At 42.5% G+C, this 17,174-nt stretch overlaps 1 protein-coding gene across 3 annotated transcripts in view; it reads left to right on the top strand.

The window, feature by feature from the left end:
• nhsl2 (NHS-like 2) overlaps positions 1 to 17,174 on the top strand; it is a 355,128-nt gene that overhangs the window by 180,846 nt on the left and 157,108 nt on the right. The window contains exon 1 of one of the 3 annotated variants that reach the window (XM_072595124.1): positions 3,225 to 3,419. The exons of the other annotated variants lie outside the window; for them this stretch is intronic. The gene's annotated coding sequence lies outside the window, so the exon portion shown is untranslated. Of the gene's footprint in view, positions 1 to 3,224; positions 3,420 to 17,174 lie in introns of those variants that run through there. 3 annotated transcript variants of the gene reach the window in all.

Here is a 17,174-nt window from a genome sequence, read left to right as displayed (position 1 = left end):
ACTAACTAAAATCATAATCCCTTTATAAACATCCCCCTACACAGACACACATACGTATATACAGACACAGACAACATCAAATGCAGCAAATAAATAACTGGCGGAAGTAGAAAAAACTGGAAAATCAGTTGAGTGATTTTGTGTTCAGATTATGAGTCTGAGATAGTCAGGTTTCAGCTAACTAGGCCCTGGCTTTTAATTGTCTTTCTCTAGAAGCTTACACTGGTTTGTAAATATAAAGCAACTGGTTCTTTTGGAAAATTGAATTGTTGAATTAATGACAAAGTCATAACTTATAGCATCTGCTGCGGGAAAGGTAACTGGTTTAGTTCAAGTTTAATCTGAGTTTTTTTTACTGCAGAGAACAGGCAGCTTTTGCTGTAGAAAAATAACAGTGCAGACTTCTGTGTTTTTCTCTGTGTCCAGGTCTCTATAACTCATTTCCAGTTCCAATCTGATCAATTAGCTCCAATTAATTTCACTTGTAAGCAATGCCTTGACTCTTGATTGTCTCCATATTGCAGGAACCTAAACCATACAAAAAGAGAAATTACAATAGGTTTTGAATTTCTTGCTGTGAAACTATTTGGCCATTCTGGTAAATCCCTGTTTTTAAAAACAGTCCTTTCTCATGAAGTCCACTGATTTCAGAGATGCAAAAATAAAACAGACATGGTCTTTTATGTATATCAAACATAGCAATATTTAGCACTGCCTTAAAAATATTCCTTCACCCTATAGTCCATATAGTCTAGACAGTACGTAAATATGCAAAATGCCTCCCTGTTGAAGCAATGTTCCAGCCAGAATACAGGAAAGACATAGAGTGTTTGGTGATGTGGTGCAATGATAACAGCCTCTCTCTCAATGTCGGCAAAACTAAAGAACTGGTCATTGACTTCAAAAAGAAAGGAGGAAATCACATCCCCACCTACATCAAGAGAGCCAAAGTTGAGAGGGTTGAGGGTGTCAACTTCCTAAGAGTGACGATAGCCAACAACCAGTCCTGGCCTTTCCATGTAGGTGCAACAGTCAAGGTACCTCGTGTTCCTCAGATGGCTCAGGAAATTCGGCATATCCATAAGGACCCTCATCACTTTTTACAAATGCACCATTGAAAGCACACTGTCCAGGTGCATAATAGATTGCTACGGCAAGTGTTTTGCCCAGTACCGTAATAAACTGCAGAAGGTTGTATGCACAGTGTTATGGATCAGGCCAGACCTCCTCAAAACATTTCAAGGAAGTAGCCCAGATCCTAACTTCACTAGTTGTTTTAAGCAGGTGTAATGCAGATATTCCAGGAGGGATGCAGTTGGTCAAACCACTTAGTTTTAAATAAAACAGAATTTATTTACAAGATTACTGAATGAAACACAAACAACAGAAAAGAGAATACAGAATAACAACCTATCCAAAAGCCTAATACAATGATGCTGTTCCAATACTTGCAACAATCCCCATAAACACCCCATGACACAAAAGGTAAAATCAAACACAGGGTCTGAGAGGAGAGATGTCAGATAGAGAGGGGGATTAGCCTGGACCTGCTTCTTTGGGTCCAGCAGCTTTTACAACTGCCTGACTGCTTTCAGTGAATAGCCAGACTGCCAAAAAACAAAACAAACCAGAGTAACGCTGAGCTAGGAGAACGGGCCACTCCCCTTTCATGGTGTAAGCATATTTTTAAAAACTTGATAGCTTTTTTCCTGAGGTAGTATCTGTTAGCTACAATCAAACTGGTCCTAAAACCCATCAAATTAGACACTTCAGAGTCTGTGTCTTTTACGACTTTTCTGAAAAAGAAAAAAAGGACAACACAACCTTGTTAAAGGGGCAGCCTTGTCACAACAGTGCAGACCATCATGGAAGCCAACTCCCATCCATGGACTCCACTTATACCTCTTGTTACTGTGGAAAGATTGCCAATATCATCAAAGATCCCTCCCACTGCAGTAATGCTCTCCCACAACCTCTTCTGTCAGAAGCTTCAACACACGCATCAGCATGTTCAAGAGCAGCTTCTTCCTGGCCATTATTAGGCTAATGAACAGAATCTCTAAATTCAAATAATACTGATCTTGCTAATGTTGATCTTGCTTTGCACGCTTCCTGTGCAGTGTCCCTTTATGCCTCACTCTATCCAAGTTTCTATCACCTTATGGATCTATATGTCCTTACTTAGTACAATCTTCCTGTACTGCTTGCAAACATAGGTACATGTGACAATAAATAAAATCAATTTATCAGTGCCTATGTTGTCCTGCAGCCCAATGCCCACCAGCTTGGAAAACTTTTCTTAAAACACAGTCTACCTTGGGCAGGAGTTGGGCAGGAAACCTATCTCCATGCCAATTAAGGCCTAAGCCATGTGAAAATCTTAATTTTTAATTAGCTTCCCAAAGGACTAATGCTTCTGACTGGAAAACAATCCCAGCTCTTGCTTTGTCCTTCTGGGTTATAAATTTGAGCTGTTTAGAATCCAGGGCATGAAAGGGAGTGCTGCCTGGGGCAATATTTCAGATCAACATTCTGTTGAAAAATGCCTGTAAACCAGGATTTGTGCTTTACCCACTCCCTACATTGGTTTCTCAGCCTTCTCAAGTTTGCATCTTCACTTGGATTTCTAAACTTTAATGCATCATAAAAATTCACAACTTTCTAACTGTAGATTTCTTATTACCTAAGTTTAATTGACTGAAAACATGATTCTCCTGGTGTTAGCCATATTGAAGATAATGAGCAGCCTGGTTCTGCTCAAATATTGAAAATAATTGAGTCTCCTGGTCGTTTGTCCGAAACATAATCTCCTGTTCTGTTATGTGGAACACAACAAGCCTGTTGTGCAGCCCTGGTGCCATGACATGGAATACATAACTATATGGTATTACCATTATAAGTCTCTAAATCTCTTACAGTACTACATAAAGCTTTACAAAAACAGTGGCAAGGGAACTCGAACAAATGGTCATGTAGGGATGGAGACCATTCATCCGAGTTCAATGCAGAAGTACAAAAACATCTTGTGAAGTGCTTTCTTTCCTATGGATTTTCATTGATACCTCACTTCACCGACAGAATTGCATTGGATTTTTAAAAAAAAATTGGATGCACACTATGCAGTTGTCATGGTAATTGTATTCTTTAGCTGACAGAGGTCTGCAGGTTGTATTTTTGCATTCGTCAAAAATCCAAGGGCATGTTGGTGGGAAGCTTGCTTTAATCCTGTTTACTCCAAGAACATGACAGATTTAGTAATGATTGAGGTTCCTTAGTTACCATTGTTTGCTTTAGCATTCTCAGTGCCAGCTTTCACTTGCGATTGGGGATAAATGCATCAGAAAAGGAATGGATGTGATAAGAAATCTTTTGGAGACTGCAAGTTTCTGTTTCTGATGAATTGTGTTCAGTATAATGCGGTGAGTTCTGAACTGATTATTGATCTAAAACTGCGGTAATCTGGAGAATCATTAATGCTCCGGTATAGGGCTCTCCGGTATTTTTAAAATTCGGTGTTTCCTTAATACTGGTTTTATTTACGATTCATTTATATTTATACTTCCTAAGGTATGTTTATTTGACTGAAATAATTTTTATAGAGTTTATTTTGTCACTGCTTTGGGACAGGCTGGTCAGTTGTGGAACTGGTTGACCCAATTAGAGACCTTTGGCAATGCTAAACTTTTGCCCAGAAATTATAGTTTGTGATGCAACCATTTTGTTACTTGAGTGGAAGATGTTTGACTATTCTGGTACAAAAGGAGCCATAGTTGGCATTAGGCAACTGGTGATCTGTTTTGTGTAGCCCTACCCAGCACCCTTTTGCAGTTTTATTTGTGCAGTACATCGTGTGGGATTTATTTTCTTCTCTGTTTTATTTATTTCAAAATTTAAACATTTATTGAAAACTAAGGCTATATGATATCTTTACATGCCTGCATAGCTGTGGCTTAATTGTACAGCTGCCAAAGTGGTGTCAGGAATAATAGGTACTCGATCTAAGGCAGTTCTGAAATGGCAAGAAATATGACAGCCAGGCCCACTTATTGTGAATGGGACAGTTTGTCAATCTTTTGGTAGTGCCAAAGGCTCCCTTAATTAAGTCTAATGGGGGAAGGGGCTGCCATGAGAATCTAAGTCACTGGCAAGATGTCATGTAGTCTCATTAATGGCTTATTTGATCTCAATTATCTCTGATCTCATTACAATTGAGAAGTACCTGAGGAATCTACTAGGAGCTGCACGTCTTACCTGTGCCCTCAGGAGGTCACCCAGCAAACCTCATCAAGTTTTCCAGTGACCTCCTAAATGGAGGTCCTTGTAGTCAGACATTTTCTGCCTGATTGAGAAAACTGGCTTTGGGAAAGAAGAATACTTAATGGCACAGCCTGCCCTTCTCTCGATCCCTCTGCCTCTACCTTCAATTGGCTCCAAACCTGTGATCTCCATCATGCTTTTGTTGGAAATCTCTTGATTATCCTGGATCTTCCGTGCATGCAACAGTGCCAGTTGCCATTATGTAGTGCTGTGGTGCTGGTAGCAATGGACAACTGTCAATGTTTGGCATATACGACTTTTGCCTCAAGACCTCAATTGGAGTTTAGGTTCTTAGTTCCTCGAAAGTGGAGTCTCAGGTAGATAGGATAGTGAAAAAGGTGTTTGGTATGCTTTCCTTTATTGGTCTGAACATTGGGTATGGGAGTTGGGAGGTCATGTTGCGACTGTACAGGACATTGGTTAGGTCACTGTTGGAATATTGCGTGCAATTCTGGTCTCCTTCCTATCGGAAGAATGTCATGAAACTTGAAAGGGTTCAGAAAAGATTTACAAGGATGTTGCCAGGGTTGGAGGATTGGAGCTATATAGGGAGCAACTGAATAGGCTGGAGCTGTTTTCCCCTGGAGTGTCGGAGGCTGAGGAGTGACCTCATAGAAGTTTATAAAATCATGAGGGACATGGAGAGGATAACGAGACAAGGTATTTTTCCTGGGTTGGCGGAGTCCATAACTAGAGGGTATAAGTTCAGGGTGAGAGGGGAAAGACATAAAAGAGACCTAAGGGGCAATGTTTTGATACAGAGGGTGGTGCATGTATGGAATGAGCTACCAGAGGAAGTAGTGGAGGCTGGTACAATTGCAATATTTAAAAGGCATCTGGATGGGTATATGAATAGGAAGGGTTTAGAGGGGTATGGGCCAAGTGCTGGCAAATGGGTTAGGATGTCTGGTCAGCATGGACGAGTTGGACCGAAGTGTATATTTCCGTGCTGTATATCTCTATGACTGTATGTGGGGAAGATCCATTGATGGTTATTAGAATATCTGAATGATACATGAAACCACTTGGCCTCTCTTGTATACATGACAGAGTTCACTAACTGGTTCTTTAATTGATGAGCAAGACTGCCATTGACCCAACAAAATCTTAATTACGAAGTGTCAATAACCATTACTTCAAGGCCCCACAGCCCACCAACTTCAAACTGTGTTCAGATAATGCTGTAAGTGTTGCTGAATGGCTACATTCCCCAGCCTGAGACCCAGGTTTGTGTGAGGTTAGTACTACTTAAAGCTAACCTGTGCCACTTAAAACCAGCTAGAACTCTGAAAAAACCTCACTAGATTTTGGAATTGTTTGTTCAAGAGATCAGGCGGCTCTCCAAACCAGCTTTAAGTTGCACTGGAACCAGATAGCTGTGGCTCCTATTACTAGGAGTCTTCTATGAAGCTGGGAATGCAATGCTGCAAAACATTCAATAAGGTCGTACCTTACTGTAAATGTTTAATCGTGGCACACTTTACCAATTGCAACAGAAACCTGGTAATGTGCAATAACCCCATACTAATAATCTCTCAATCACAATCATGCCTCACACCCAAGATTCAGAGATGTCACCCTCACAGAATGACATTTCTGCAAGCCTCAAATCCACATCTCCCAACTTTCACATTTGCCATTATTGAAATATGACACCACACAATTACGTTGCACCATGTTTACAGATAGCCTTGCCTCTCTCTTGATTGGTGCATGCATAACTGGAGGCAGCAGGAGCTAACCAATGGGTGATGTACATTTCTGCATGTCCTCAACCCCACAGAAGAGATGCTGCTCACTATCATTGCAGTGACTATGACTGATTTTGGTCCATTATATGCTTGAACTCATTGAAGATGATGGTGTTCCTTACCTCTTCCTTCTTCTTGTGGGTGACATGGTGGCTTGTAGTTTGTACTGCTGCCTCACAGCACCAAGGATCCGGGTTTGATTCCAGCCTCAGGTGACTGTCTGTGTGGAGCTTGCACATACTCCTGTAGGTTTCCTATGGGTGCTCTGATTTCCTCCCACAGTCCAAAGATGTGCAGGTTAGCTGGATTGGCCATGCTAAATTACCCATAACATCCAGGGATATGTAAGGTAGGTAGATTAGCCATGGGAAATGTAGGGTTACAGGGATAGGATAAGGGGGGTTTCTGGGTTAGAGTTAGGGTGCTCTTTGAAGAGTTGGTGTGGACTTGTTGAGCTGAATGGCCTGATTCCATCCCATAGGGATTCTAGGATTCTGTATCCTACTTCCTCTATCCCCTGCGGTATTTCTTTGATTGGCAAGCTGCAGGTAATACAAATTTCCATCTCTAGCTTCCCTCACTTCCTTCACTGTAACTCTAGCTTTGTGCCTTTCTCCTTTTAGGCACCCAAGAATTGGCACATGGTCACAGAGTAGAAGAGCAAAAAGACATTTCTTCTTTTTTACCAATAACCTTTGGTCTCTTTCATTGATATACCAGCTCAGAAGCTGACACAATGTGTACTTTAGAGAATAGCTTTGAGTCAGGTAGTGAGACATTGGGTACAAGGTGACATGGATTTCAACTCCTCACAAATATCAGGAGGGTGAGACTACACATGGGTTTTGCTGCTAAGGACTCAGATCTATATTTTATTGTGGTCTACTAAAGAAAGATGATGGCTGTACATAAGGAATTCATTAACAAGTGGTCAGAAATCCTGTGGTCCTGTCAGAGACCATGCAGGAGCTCAGCATCAACCTGGCACAGGGCTTTGTACTGCAGTTGGAGTTCATGCACTTCAGAATGGAACTGGGGGCCAAACCCATTAACAGCACCTATAGAACTAATTGTTATGCTGTTCTGAAGAAGAATCAAATGTTAACTCTGTTTCTTTCTGCACAGATGCAGTCAGATTTGCTGAGTGTCTCGTGCATTTTTAGTTTTTATTTTGGATTTCCAATATTCACAGTATTTAATGTTTATTGATGTCTTACAGGTCTGTTGTATAATGTTTGAGCTTGTACTGCAGCACTAAGGTAAGCCATTCAGTAACTATGTGTTACAGTGCAAGCTCAGATTGAAGTAATGCAAACTCAGCTTGCTGCCAGCATGACCTTTGGCGCCAGGTTTGAATGGGGTTTACAACTTGTCACAGCAGTCTGTACTCCAAAAGCTCACTATGATAACTGAGGCAGCACCTTTGGGAGTGGCAATGTCTTACAAAGGTGAACTTGTTTCCTCTCTCAGGATGACAATTTTCTTCCTCCTGTCCCCGCCTCTCTACCAGTGTCAATGGTGTTGCCTCTCAGCCAGCCAGTCTAGGCAGCTGCTACCTGTGGTGAGATAGTACATTTCAAAGCAGGCCCTGAGACCTAGAGCTGCTCAAAGTTGTCCTCCAGCCTTATCTGTAGGTTTCACAGTCAGCTGGCTTCCACCAACCATACTACAGCTACTGGGTGACACTGTATCTGAGCATTTGAGTAAGAAAAGGCATAGGGAAGATAGGCACCAACTGAATCAATGTGGTCAGTTGCTGTTTATAGTGAACGTGGCAACATTTGATGTACAATTTTATTTTTATTTTTGCATTGTGTTCTGTCAGATGTTGAGGATCAATAACCTAGAAAGTGGCCCAGTTACGTACTGTGGACAGTTTGGGTTTTTTTATTGGTCTGGCCACTGTCTGGTACCAGATGGCTTTGCATTGGGAATTGTGGTCCTCAGCAGCTTCTCAGCAGAAAGGGCGTAACCCCTGTTTACAGCATGGTTTCCAGTCTTATTGTGACAAGGAAGCAACGAACAGTTTTTCTTGCAAATAAATTTTTCCTCACTCACCCTCTTTGACTCTCAAACGGAGCTGAATCTCTGAGCAAAATCTCATTGTCCAGTTTTGGTGGCCTTTGCCTTAGATGTGGGGCCCAAGACTGCTCACAATATTCCAAATGCACTCTAACCAGAGCCTTAGACAGCCTCAACAGTACATCCCTGCTCTTGTATTCCAGACCTCTTGAAATGAATGGCATTCCATTGCCTTCTTAACTGTCCATTGAATCTACATGTTAACTTTAAGAGGATCTTGAACTAGAACTCCCAAATCCTTTTTTGCTTCAGATTCCCAAAGCCTTTCCTGTTCAGAAAATAGTCTATGCCTGTATTCTTCCTATGGAAATGCTGAACCTCATATTTTAATACTTTGGCCACTTCTTTGACTATTCTCCAAGTCTACCCAAGTCCTCTGCAACCTCCCTGCTTGTTCAACATTACCTGCCCATCCACCTATCTTTGTGTTATTTGCAAACTTCGCAGTAAGTTTTTAGTTCCTTTGTTTGGATCTTTAATGTATAACATGAATAGTTCTGGTCCATCACAGACTCCTGTGGAACTGCACTAGCCATCAACTGCCATCCTGAAGCAATCAGAAATAGCTGACAAGAAATGGGCTTCTTTTGGTAACCTTTGCCTTTTCACATCTTGCTTCTCCACTGGTCATTGGTTTTAATAGCAGAGGACAAAGCACAATGGGATCTATGGAATAAGCCATATTTATGCAAGATGCTCATGCAATAATTATTGTAATGTTGTGCAAACCATAAATACAGTTACAGAAGACCACCAAGAATCATGACTTGTACTCTACAAAATGTTGTAGGGCTCCTTCAGAGGGGTCTAGGTAGCTGAAACGTTTGCATTTTTTCTGGGGCAGTATAGTTTTAGAATAGAATTGTGGAATATTTCAGCACAGAATGAGACCATTTAGTCCATCGTGTTGACATAACTCTCTGCAAAGAGATCTGCTGGCCCAACTCCCCAGCCATCTCCCCATGCCCAAATTAACATCCATTAAAAACATGAATGATGTGACATATTACAACAAAATACCTTATTTTAAAGTTAAAATGACAAAATAGTTTAAAATTACAGGCATATAATTCATTTTTGCAATCTTTATCCTTTCCCATTCATTTAATAATTACCATGGCTATGTTTATCTGTTAAGGAAAGTAATGCAGGATTATTGTTCTTTCATTTTCAGTCTATGACACTTAATCATTTACAAAGAATTTAGTTTTACAAAGGCAATAAATATTTAAACAAAAATATCCATTTTATGTGCAGTGAACCTGGAACTTTGTTAGGTCATCTGTAGCAGAACAGCAATTTTCTAGTGATGCAATGGAACAGTGCATAGTCTCTCTATAAAACTCTTAGTTGTTCCACTGAGAAAGCTAATCAGTGTAAATGTCCTCCCTCCCTATTACTGTGAGTACTTATCAAATATATAAGTTAACATTTGGCAGCCTCAACACACGCATAACATATAACACACAGCACAGAACATATATCACACAACACACAACTTATGTATATAGTCATTCAATACCATCATGAAGCAGATCACCAATGGCTAGCCCATGTCACCTAGTAGCCATCCTTAGATCTGGTGCTGAGAATGAATGGCAAGAATGAAGGCATCGTGACTGCTATGGGGAGCCTGGATATTATCTGTTGATGTAGCATGTATGGTCCTGCACCAGCTGGCCATTGACCTTTTGGTTGTGTTGCTCTCAGAATTGATATGTGGCACTCAAACATATCTTGAGTTCAGTCAATACCACCCTGCACCATAGGAAAGCTTACACCTCTCTTTAAGCCAAGAATTCGCTCCATGCTTCAAGAGGGAATGAATTTTTTTCATCTCTGATTGAGTTCTTTCTCACCTCTGCTTATTCTCATTGTCATCCTGTAGCGAAAGGTGAACTTATGCAATGTTTTCTCAGCCTGGGTACAAGTAGTTCGTGTGAGTTTCTTGAAATCAGGGCAAAGACCTTCAGCTTGTGCTATATTCCCTGAAGATTTTAACAGTTTTGAAGAACTGTAAAAATGATTAAACACTTCTTCAATTGTGTAAATCAACATCAGTCAGCAACTAACCTGATAATAAATGATAATCCCTTTAAAGAGTGATGATGGGGAATGGTGGGGGTGGGGGGGTGGGGGGAGTTCCTGGAGCTTTGTGAATTTCAAAGAGAGAGTGTTAAGAGCTCTACCATTACCGTGCTAGCAACAATTTACCACTACATACTGACTGAACTCACAATCCTTCTGCTCTGTTATTTCTTTGTGCACATACTAAACTTTTGAATGGGCATGTGCAAATTGGACCAATCGAGATCAATGGAGGAGAAAGTGAGGACTGCAGATGCTGGAGATCAGAGCTGAAAAATGTGTTGCTGGAAAAGTGCAGCAGGTCAGGCAGCATCCATGGAGCAGGAGAATCGACGTTTCGGGCATAAGGGCTTCTTCAGGAATGAGGAAGGTGTGCCAAGCAGGCTAAGATAAAAGGTAGGGAGGAGGGACTTGTGGGAGGGGCGTTGGGAATGCGATAAGTGGAAGGAGGTTAAGGTGAGGGTGATAGGCCGGAGAGGGGGTGGGGGCGGAGAGGTCGGGAAGAAGATTGCAGGTCAAGAAGGCGGTGCTGAGTCTGAGGGTTGGGATTGAGATAAAGTGGGGGGAGGGGAAATGAGGAAGCTGGAGAAATCTGCATTCATCCCTTGTGGTTGGAGGGTTCCTAGGCGGAAGATGAGGCGCTCTTCCTCCAGGCATCGTGTTGCCATGGTCTGGCGATGGAGGAGGCCAAGACCTGCATGTCCTTGGCGGAGTGGGAGGGTGAGTTAAAGTGTACAGCCACGGGGCGGTTGGGTTGGTTGGTGCGGGTGTCCCAGAGGTGTTCTCTGAAACGTTCCGCAAGTAGGCGGCCTGTCTCCCCAATGTAGAGGAGGCCACATCGGGTGCGGCGGATGCAGTAAATGATGTGTGTGGAGGTGCGGGTGAATTTGTGACGGATATGGAAGGATCCCTTGGGGCCTTGGAGGGAAGTGAGGGGGGGAGGTGTGGGCGCAAGTTTTGCATTTCTTGCGGTTGCAGGGGAAGATGCCGGGAGTGGAGGTTGGGTTGGTGGGGGGTGTGGACCTGATGAGGGAGTCGTGGAGGGAGTGGTATTTCCGGAATGCTGATAGGGGAGGGGAAGGAAATATATCCTTGGTGGTGGGGTCTGTTTGGAGGTGGCAGAAATGACGAAGGATGGTATGATGTATCTGGAGGTTGGTGGGGTGGTAGATGAGGACCAGTGGGGTTCTGTCCTGGTGGCGTTTGAAGGGGCGGGGTTCAAGGGTGGAGATGCAGGAAGTGGAGGAGATGCAGTGGAGAGCATCGTCAACCACGTCTGAGGGGAAATTGCGGTCTTTGAAGAAGGAGGCCATCTGGTTGTTTGGTATTGGAATTGGTCCTCCTGGGAGCAGATGTGGCAGAGGTGAAGGAATTTGGAATATGGGATGGCGTTTTTACAGGGGGTAGGGTGGGAGGAGGTGTAATCTCGGTAGCTGTGGGAGTCGGTCGGTTTATAGTAAATGTCCATGTTGAGTCGGTCGCCCGAGATAGAAATGGAGAGGTCTAGGAAGGGGAGGGAGGAGTCTGAGATGGTCCAGGTAAATTTGAGGTCGGGGTGGAAGGTGTTAGTAAAGTGGATGAACTGTTCAATCTCCTCGTTGGAGCACGAGGTAGCGCCGACACAGTCATCGATGCAGCAGAGGAAAAGGTGGGGGCTGGTGCCAGTGTAGCTGCGGAAGATGGACTGTTCCATATATCTGACAAAGAGGCAGGCATAGCTGGGGCTCATGCAGGTGCCCATGGCTACTCCTTTGGTTTGGAGGAAGTGGGAGGATTGGAAAGAGAAGTTGTTCAGAGTGAGGACCAGTTCAGTCAGTCGAAGGAGGGTGTCAGTAGAAGGGTACTGGTTGGGTCAGCGGGAAAGGAAGACGCAGCGGGCTTTGAGGCCTTTGTGATGCGGGATGGAGGTGTACAGGGACTGGATGTCCATGGTGAAGATAAGGCACTGGGGGCCGGGGAAGCAAAAATCATGGAGGAGGTCGAGGGCGTGGATGGTGGTGGGATAATCCACAAACCTGACTGCCCCGACTGACCCATTGTCTCAGCCTGCTCCTGCCCCACCAAACTCATCTCCGCATACCTCGATACGGTCTTGTCCCCTTAGTCCAAGAACTCCTCACCTACATTCAGGACACCATCCACGCCCTCCACCCAATGTGGCCTCCTCTACATTGGGGAGACAGGCCACCTACTTGTGGAACGTTTCAGAGAACACCTCTGGGACACCCGCACCAACCAACCCAACCGCCCCGTGGCTGAACACTTTAACTCACCCTCCCACTCCGCCAAGGACATGCAGGTCCTTGGCCTCCTCCATCGCCAGACCATGGCAACATGATGCCTGGAGGAAGAGCGCCTCATCTTCCGCCTAGGAACCCTCCAACCACAAGGGATGAATGCAGATTTCTCCAGTTTCCTCATTTCCCCTCCCCCCACCTTTTCTCAGTCCCAACCCTCAGACTCAGCACCGCCTTCTTGACCTGCAATCTTCTTCCCGACCTCTCCGCCTCCATCCCCTCTCCGGCCTATCACCCTCACCTTAACCTCCTTCCTCCTATCGCATTCCCAATGCCCCTCCCCCAAGTTCCTCCTCCCTACCTTTTATCTTAGCCTGCTTGGCACACCTTCCTCATTCCTGAAGAAGGGCTTATGCCCGAAATGTCGATTCTCCTGCTCCTTGGATGCTGCCTGACCTGCTGCGCTTTTCCAGCAACACATTTTTCAATCAGGATCCAAAACAACACTTGTGGTTTTGAAAATCTGGGTATTAAGAAGTTGAATTTTCAAATCAAAGACCTTATAGTGACATCAGATGTATGTTTAATTGAAACCTGTATTGTGGAAACAATTTGAAGGGGAGTGAAAGGATCAATGTGATAGGCTGAATGGTTGTTCCTTCTCTATGAATTTTTCCAGGCCTGTTCTCCTTTCCATCTCACCTGATTTTGTTTACATTTACCTCAATGAAAAGTAAAATCAAGAAGGGAGTAGAATGAATAGTTGAAACAAGCCCAGCAGTTTCCTGCCATAGAGTCATAAGCTGCCAGACAGGTTCAGTTAAAATTACCCATCAATGTACATTTTCTAAGATTTTGCTTAGAGGTACATCATAAAGGACAAGGTGACAGAAATGAAACTTTTTCATATGGGGATAATAGAAGTATAGATCACTCTGAAGAGAAGCACCAGGTGTTAGGTTTAAAATTAATAATTGAGCTGACATTGATAACTTGTTGCTTTCCAGCAATACTAAGAATTATGAAGTCAAAACAGATGGATAGAGATGGGATGCAGATGAACAATAGTCTCATTGAATGAGACAGGCTCAAAATTCTGAAAGGACTAGTTCTGTTGTTACCTTTTGGGAATAGTAGAGAACCGAGTCATAGAGTCATAAAATCATAGAGATGTATAGCATAGAAACAGACCCTTCAGTCCAACCCATCCATGCTGACCAGATATCCCAACCCAATCTAGTCCCACATGCCAGTGCCTGGCCCATATCCCTCCAAACCCTTCCTATTCATATACCCATCCAAATACTTCTTAAATGTTGCAATTGTACCAGCTTCCACCACTTCTTCTGGCAGCTCATTCCATACACGTAATACTCTCTGTGTGAAAAAGGTGCCCCGTAGGTTTCTTTTATATCTTTCCCTCCTGACTCTAAACCTATGCCATCTAGTTATGGACTCCCCCATCCCAGGGAAAAGACTTTGTCTATCTACTCTATCCATGCCCCTCATAATTTTGTAAACCTCTATAAGGTCACCCCTCAGCCTCCGACACTCCAGGGTAAACAGCCCCAGCCTGTTCAGCTTCTCCCTATAGCTCAAATCCTCCAACGCTGGCAACATCCTTGTAAATCTTTTCTGAACCCTTTCAAGTTTCACAACATCTTTCCGATAGGAAGAAGAACAGAATTGCACACAATATTCCAACAGTGGCCTCGCCAAAGTCCTGTAAAGCTGCAACATGACCTCCCAACTCCTGTGCTCAATACTCTGCCCAATAAAACAAAGCACACCAAACGCCTTCTTCATTATCCTATCTATCTGCAACTCCACTTTCAAGGAGCTATGAACCTGCACTCCAAGGTCCTTTTGTTCAGCAATACTCCCTAGGACCTTAACATTACATGTATAAGTCCTGCTAAGATTTGCTTTCCCAAAATGCAGCACCTCGCATTTATCTGAATTAAACTCCATCTGCCACGTCTCAGCTCATTGGCCCATCTGGTCAAGATCCTGTTGTAATCCGAGGTAACCCTCTTTACTGTCCATGACACCTCCAGTTTTGGTGTCGTCTGCAAACTTATTAACTGTACCTCTAATTGATTTTGTGCACTTTGGATTCTTCTTTGTTTACTTGAATGTGCCTGTATGCATGCTGATCTGAAATATGGCTCTAAGAGGTTCGTAGTGGTAGACTAGAGTTTAAGCAAATGCTGCTTGGGCATACTTATTTAACTGATCTATAAATTGTATTTTATTGTTCCTTTTACAATAAATAATTATTTAATTTCTGAACATAACAGGAAAGTAGCTCAATTCAGTTGCATAATGAGTGAATTCAAACACTCCTTGTTTTCTAACCATTCCCATGGAATTAATTATACCTCAAGATAATGTTACAACTATGAATAAGAAAGATAATTGTTTCTTATTGGGTGGCACGGTGGCTCAGTGGCTAGCATCACTGCCTCACAGCGCCAGGGACCCAGGTTCAATTTCAGCTCCGGGTGACTGTGTGGAGTTTGCACATTCTCCCTGTGTCTGTGTGGGTTTCCTCTGGGTGCTCCAGATTCCTCCCACAGTCTAAAGATGTGCAAGTTTGGTGAATGACAATGCTAAATTGCCCATAGTGTTCAGGGATGTGTAGGTTAAGTGCATTAGTTAGGGGAATTGGTCTGGGTGGGTTACTCTTCGGAGGGTTGGTATAGACTCGCTGGGCCAAAGGGCCTGTTTTCACACTGTAGGATTTCTAATTCTAATCATTCATTTCTGCACCCTTCACTTGTATTGGCTATATGTCATTCTGCTTAATGTTATTTAAAAATCAGTCTGGATAAGAAGATTTGTGAGCTTGTGTCCTGTATGGAACTGTGTGGGCAGACTAGGTTGCTAGGCAACAATCATCCATGAGATTCTGTATTTGTCTTGTAAGAGACAGGATTATTATAGGAGGAAATGGCATTTTATGTACCTGGTTGTAAGCAGTGATAATGGTGGTTAATTCTTGGAAAATCAACTTCAAACCTTGAAAATTCAATTTACCAACACCAAGATGCAGGAATTTTCTAAATTGGGGAGCAATCTACAGTATCTATGTAGACTTTGTGACTACATTTAATGCGGAGGTTGTTCTTTTCATATCTAGTTTAACATGTGCATGTCAAAACTTTCAATGTCAACAGACTGCTCTCATGCTTTATGTCGATACAGTTGATAAGTTAACCTATTTTAATAAAATGGCCTTTAAAACATATATGTTAACTGAGTTGCACACTGACACTAGTATCTTGGGAACCTAGTCAGCATTATTTGAATAAATGACTGCAGATTAAAGACTTGCCCACCATTGTTGTGCCTCACCAAATGTGGCTGTTAATATCTTGAACATATCACTTGCTCTTCAAATGGCAGAGCAGGGATTGCTGTGTCTTTGCACAGCATAAGCAGAAACTGTGAGAAGAGTGGTGAGAATGAGTCAATGGTATATAAATATCCCACTATCCCTACTCATAGTGATATCAAAGGAAGGGACAAATGTGTGTGTAACTTTAGCGATTGCATTTGGGTAGAACTGGAATGGGGGAGGGAATTCATAACACATGATTAAAACTGATGGCAATCAATATTGCAAGTAGATGGAAGATGGAGGTGAATCATATCTGAGGGGTAAATAAATGGCAATGAAGAAGTAAAGGAACTGCATGATAAGATGAAGAAACGGGAAGAGGCACTGAAAAGGCAAGAAAAAGAGTAGAAGCTGGGATTACAGGTTTGAAGTGAAATAAGGAGGAACATACCAAACTTAGCGGAAAAAGAACAGGAAAACATTTACAATTAATAAGGGAATAAAAAAGAACATCCATGGGTGACTGTGTGTGTGGTGTTTGCACATTTTCCCTGTGTCTGCGTAGGTTTCTTCCGGGTGCTCCGGTTTCCTCCCACAGTCCAAAGATATGCAGGTCAGGTGAATTGACCATGCTAAATTGCCCATAGTGCTAGGTGCATTAGTCAGAGGGAAATGGGTCTGGGTGGGTTACTCTTCGGAGGGTCGGTGTGGACTTGTTGAGCCGAAGGGCCTGTTTCCACACTGTAGGGAATCTAATCTAATCTAATCATCCTTTTAACTTTTTTGTACTTAATGTATAACTGTGCACAGCTTTATCATATAATGTCACTGCCTCTATGAAAAACATAAATTAGAAATTACAAAGTGGCATTGCTAACCAGTTGACCTCTTGTTCAATGTAGAAATGTGACTTATAATTTTCCATGTGCACTGAATAAACTTTGGAGACATAGAGTACAGACTTTAGCTTTTAAATTTATTTAATGCAATTTTATATCTATTGTAAAGTACTTAGTAAGGATATGTAAACAAGTATCCATTCCATTTCCTGAGCAGAGATTTGACTTAAAAATCTCGCAGCATTTTCTGACATTTCTATTCTTTTTTAACAGTATACAATTACTTAGCTGTTTAATAATAAATTTTTATCTACATTTCAAAGGATGTATTTCCAGAAAATCTAAGAAGAAAGATAATTCACATAAGTATACTCCCTCCTACCCTAAAATTAATTAGTTAGTGATGTTCTGCATTTGTCGAATGTACAAAACATGCATAATATTACAACTGTAACAAGGGCAATGAGCTATCATTCTAATCGATTGGCTACAGTCTTTAATGAATAACTAAGGTGCA

The sequence above is a fragment of the Chiloscyllium punctatum genome, chromosome 25, assembly GCF_047496795.1.
Source record: "Chiloscyllium punctatum isolate Juve2018m chromosome 25, sChiPun1.3, whole genome shotgun sequence".
NCBI classification, from domain to species: domain Eukaryota; kingdom Metazoa; phylum Chordata; class Chondrichthyes; order Orectolobiformes; family Hemiscylliidae; genus Chiloscyllium; species Chiloscyllium punctatum.
Note: the sequence above shows the minus strand (reverse complement) of the source record. Positions and strands in the feature narration are given on the sequence as shown.